Source organism: Aegilops tauschii, chromosome 1 (assembly GCF_002575655.3).
Source record: "Aegilops tauschii subsp. strangulata cultivar AL8/78 chromosome 1, Aet v6.0, whole genome shotgun sequence".
Classification (NCBI taxonomy): Eukaryota; Viridiplantae; Streptophyta; class Magnoliopsida; order Poales; family Poaceae; genus Aegilops; species Aegilops tauschii.
This window is the reverse complement of record NC_053035.3, coordinates 215,890,638-215,896,637: the sequence shown is the minus strand read 5'-3', so window position 1 is coordinate 215,896,637 and position 6,000 is coordinate 215,890,638.

The following is a 6,000-nucleotide window of genomic DNA, read 5'->3' as shown; positions in this document are numbered from 1 at the left end:
AGCAGCCCTGCCTGTGCACTTATTAGGCCCTACCCTGCCGACGCTCCGCAGCGCAATCAGGGCAGGCCCGGGGGCTTCTGTCAGTGCAACAGACCCCGGGTATGTTGCCCAACTGTGCACATGCACAAGATCAAGATCAAAGCACCAGCTCAAGATAGGGATTGAAGGACCAAGAGACTTGAAGAACCAACATGCAGCTCAGAGAGATCGAGATCGAGCCAAAGGAACAGGATATCGGCAAGAGAAGGGCCTCCCTCGCCGGGCAGGCGAGCCCGGCAAGGGGCCAGGCCACCACCAGAAGCAAGCAACCAAGACTCCCTGGCAGCACCTACCGAGGCTTGCGGGGCCTAAACCACCCCGCCAACCGCGCAAGGACGACCCATGTCGTCAATCAGTGCGGTGTCAAGCCGCACGGTGATTAAGTGGTAGCATTTGCCACATGGCAGCCATCTCCTACAGAAGAAACCCACAGGTGACACCCGTCCAGCAACGTGTCAAGAGAACAGATGCGGAGCTAGCAAGATAAGCCCGGCAGGCCTTGTCAGGCAGCTAGCGATGTGACACTGAGCGGTGCATTTAATGCACCCTGCAGCCCGCAGAGTTAGGTATGGTAGCACTGTTTGCTATCATATCAGTGGGTAATGACTATTTTGCCACTGTGGTTTCCCCTTAATCTATAAAAGGAGGCCCATGGCAATCATAGGAGGGGGTTAGAAGGTTGGAAACTTGACAAACCCAAGCCACCACACGCTTGTGGTCACCGCAGCCCTGAGGCAGGCCTTGCCATGCAAGTGTACCACGCACCACCACGTTCATTTCCACCATCAATCCACCAAAGTAGGAGTAGGGTCTTACGCCTCACGGCGGCCCGAGCCTAGGTAAATTGCTTGTGTGCTCTCTGTCATGCTGCCGTGCACTGGTCTGCTCTTTGTTCAACGCGACGTTCCCCGCTGAACCAGCAAGGGGCCGCCCGGTCCCATAGGTGGCCGCGGATATCCCGCGACACCCTTAGCCCTTTATAAAGGTTTAGAACCCTGGTATTCATGGGATTAGGCTAAAAAGTTAGTTAGAAACAGATTGAAACAAAATCAGGAAAGAGTCTCGGTAACAGACTCATCGACAACCTTCCATACGAGCGGGGGTGCTTAGATAGCCGGTCGTATGGCTTGGTGTTGCGTCCTTTCTCCCTTTTTTAACTAACATGTTACTGTGTTGGTCCATGCAACCGCTCATGCGACCTCCATTGGTCGCATGATACGCCGTCCTTCGCTGTGTCATCAAACCCTTCATCAAAGAGGGGCCATGCGACCGGTCATACGACCACCAGCGCTCGCATGAAACACCGTCATCTTCTCTGTGATCATCACTATTTCCGTCTCCCTCTCATACGACCACCCATACAACCATCTCCGGTCGTATGATTCGCCTTCTTTTCCTATGTTGGTCTTTCTGTTGGGGAACGTAGTAATTTCAAAAAAATTCCTACGCACACGCAAGATCATGGTGATGCATAGCAACGAGAGGGGAGAGTGTTGTCCACGTACCCTCGTAGACCGACAGCGGAAGCGTTATCACAACGCGGTTGATGTAGTCGTACGTCTTCACGATCCGACCGATCAAGTACCGAACGTACGGCACCTCCGAGTTCTGCACATGTTCAGCTCGATGACGTCCCTCGAACTCCGATCCAGCCGAGTGTTGAGGGAGAGTTTCGTCAGCACGACGGCGTGGTGACGATGATGATGTTCCACCGACGCAGGGCTTCGCCTAAGCTCCGTAACGGTATTATCGAGGTGTAATATGGTGGAGGGGGGCACCGCACACGGCTAAGAGATCTCAAGGATCAATTGTTGTGTCTCTGGGGTGCCCCCTGCCCCCGTATATAAAGGAGCAAGGGGGAGGCAGCCGGCCAAGGGGAGAGGCGCACCATAGGGGGGAGTCCTACTCCCACCGGGAGTAGGACTCCTCCTTTCCTTGTGGGAGTAGGAGAAGGGAAGGGGGAAGGAGAAAGAAGAAAGGGTGCGCCCCCCTTCCCTAGTCCAATTCGGACCAGACCATGGGGAGGGGTGCGGCCACCTTTTGAGGCCTTTCTCTCCTTTCCCGTAAGGCCCATTAAGGCCCAATACGAATTCCCGTAACTCTCCGGTACTCCGAAAAATACCCGAATCACTCGGAACCTTTCCGAAGTCCGAATATAGTCGTCCAATATATCGATTGTTACGTCTCAACCATTTCGAGACTCCTCGTCATATCCCTGATCTCATCCGGGACTCCGAACTCCTTCGGTACATCAAAACTCAATAAAACTGTCATCGTAACGTTAAGCGTGCGGACCCTACGGGTTCGAGAACTATGTAGACATGACCGAGACACGTCTCTGGTCAATAACCAATAGCAGGACCTGGATGCCCATATTGGCTCCCACATATTCTACGAAGATCTTTATCGGTCAGACCGCATAACAACATACGTTGTTCCCTTTGTCACCGGTATGTTACTTGCCCGAGATTTGATCGTCGGTATCTCAATACCTAGTTCAATCTTGTTACCGGCAAGTCTCTTTACTCGTTCCGTAACACATCATCCCGCAACTAACGCATTAGTCACAATGCTTGCAAGGCTTATAGTGATGTGCATTACCGAGTGGGCCCAGAGATACCTCTCCGATAATCGGAGTGACAAATCCTAATCTCGAAATACGCCAACCCAAAAAGTACCTTTGGAGACACCTGTAGAGCACCTTTATAATCACCCATTTACGTTGTGACGTTTGGTAGCACACAAAGTGTTCCTCCGGTAAACGGGAGTTGCATAATCTCATAGTCATAGGAACATGTATAAGTCATGAAGAAAGCAATAGCAACATACTAAACGATCGAGTGCTAAGCTAACGGAATGGGTCAAGTCAATCACGTCATTCTCCTAATGAGGTGATCTCGTTAATCAAATGACAACTTATGTCTATGTCTAGGAAACATAACCATCTTTGATTAACGAGCTAGTCAAGTAGAGGCATACTAGTGACACTCTGTTTGTCTATATATTCACACATGTATTATGTTTCCGGTTAATACAATTCTAGCATGAATAATAAACATTTATCATGATATAAGTAAATAAATAATAACTTTATTATTGCCTCTAGGGCATATTTCCTTCAGTCTCCCACTTGCACTAGAGTCAATAATCTAGTTCACATCGCCATGTGATTTAACATGAATAGTTCACATCACCATGTGATTAACACCCATAGTTCACATCGTCATGTGACCATCACCCAAAGGGTTTACTAGAGTCAGTAATCTATTTCACATCGCTATGTGATTAACACCCAAAGAGTACTAAGGTGTGATCATGTTTTGCTTGTGAGATAATTTTAGTCAACGGGTCTGTCATATTCAGATCCGTAAGTATTTTGCAAATTTCTATGTCTACAATGCTCTGCATGGAGCTACTCTAGCTAATTGCTCCCACTTTCAATATGTATCTAGACCGAGACTTAGAGTTATCTAGATTAGTGTCAAAACTTCATTGACGTAACCTTTTACGACGAGCCTTTTGGCACTTCTATAATCAAGAAACATATCCTTATTCCAGTAAGGATAATTTTGACCGCTGTCTAGTGATCTACTCCTAGATCACTATTGTACTCCCTTGCCAAAATCAGTGTAGGGTATACAATAGATCTGGTACACAGCATGGCATACTTTATAGAACCTATGGCCGAGGCATAGGGAATGACTTTCATTCTTTTTCTATCTTCTGCCGTGGTCGGGTTTTGAGTCTTACTCAATTTCACACCTTGTAACACAGGCAAGAACTCTTTCTCTGATTGTTCTATTTTGAACTACTTCAAAATCTTGTTAAGGCATGTGCTTTGTGAAAGTCCAATTAAGCGTCTTGATCTATCTCTATAGATCTTGATGCCCAATATATACGCAGCTTCACCGAGGTCTTTCATTGAAAAACTCTTATTCAAGTATCCCTTTATGCTATCCAGAAATTCTATATCATTTCCAATCAGTAATATGTCATCCACATATAATATCAGAAATGCTACAGAGCTCCCACTCACTTTCTTGTAAATACAAGGTTCTCCGTAAGTCTGTATAAAACTATATCCTTTGATCAACTTATCAAAGCGTATATTCCAACTCCGAGATGCTTGCACCAGTCCATAGATGGATCGCTGGAGCTTGCATATTTTGTTAGCACCTTTAGGATTGACAAAACCTTCTGGTTGCATCATATACAACTCTTCTTTAATAAATCCATTTAAGGAATGTAGTTTTGTTTATCCATTTGCCAGATTTCATAAAATGTGACAATTGCTAACATGATTCAGACAGACTTTAAGCATAGATACGAGTGAGAAACTCTCTCATCGTAGTCAACAGCTTGAACTTGTTGAAAACCTTTTTGCGACAATTCTAGCTTTGTAGACAGTGACACTACTATCAGCGTCTGTCTTCCTCTTGAAGATCCATTTATTTTCTATGGCTTGCCGATCATCGGGCAAGTCAACCAAAGTCCATACTTTGTTCTCATACATGGATCCCATCTCAGATTTCATGGCCTCAAGCCATTTTGCGGAATCTGGGCTCACCATCACTTCTTCATAGTTCGTAGGTTCGTCATGGTCTAGTAACATAACCTCCAGAACAGGATTACCGTACCACTCTGGTGCGGATCTTACTCTGGTTGATCTACGAGGTTTAGTAATAACTTGATCTGAAGTTTCATGATCATCATCATTAACTTCCTCACTAATTGGTGTAGGTGTCTCAGAAACTGGTTTCTGTGATGAACTACTTTCCAATAAGGGAGCAGGTATAGTTACCTCATCAAGTTCTACTTTCCTCCCACTCACTTCTTTCGAGAGAAACTCCTTCTCTAGAAAATTTCCGAACTTAGCAACAAAAGTTTTTGCCTTCGGATCTGTGATAGAAGGTATACCCAACAGTCTCCTTTGGGTATCCTATGAAGACACATTTCTCCGATTTGGGTTTGAGCTTATCAGGATGAAACTTTTTCACATAAGCATCGCAACCCCAAAATTTTAAGAAACAACAACTTTGGTTTCTTGCTAAACCTCAGTTCATAAGGCGTCGTCTCAACGGATTTTGATGGTGCCCTATTTAACGTGAATGCAGCTGTCTCTAATGCATAACCCCAAAACGATAGTGGTAAATTGGTAAGAAACATCATAGATTGCACTATATCCAATGAAGTACGGTTATGACGTTCGGACACACCATTATGCTGTGGTGTTCCAGGTGGCGTGAGTAGTGAAACTATTTCACATTGTTTTAACTGAAGGCCAAACTCGTAACTCAAATACTCTTCTCTACGATCAGATCATAGAAACTTTATTTTCTTGTCACGATGGTTTTCCACTTCACTCTGAAATTCTTTGAACTTTTCAAATGCTTCAGACTTATGTTTCATCAAGTAGATATACCCATATCTGCTCAAATCATCTGTGAAGGTCAGAAAATAATGATACCTGCTACGAGCCTCAATATTCATCGGACCACATACATCTGTATGTATGATTTCCAACAAATCTGTTGCTCTCTCCATAGTTCCGGAGAACGGCGTTTCAGTCATCTTGCCCATGAGGCACGGTTCGCAAGCATCAAGTGATTCACAATCAAGTGATTCCAAAATCCCATCAGTATGGAGTTTCTTCATGCGCTTTACACCAATATGACCTAAACGGCAGTGCCACAAATAAGTTGCACTATCATTATTAACTTTGCATCTTTTGGCTTCAATATTATGAATATATGTATCACTACGATCGAGATCCAACAAACCATTTTCGTTGGTGTGTATGACCATAGAAGGTTTTTATTCATGTAAACAGAACAACAATTGTTCTCTAACTTAAATGAATAACCGTATTGCAATAAACATGATCAAATCATATTCATGCTCAACGCAAACACCAAATAACACTTATTTAGTTTCAACACTAATCCTGAAAGTACAGGGAGT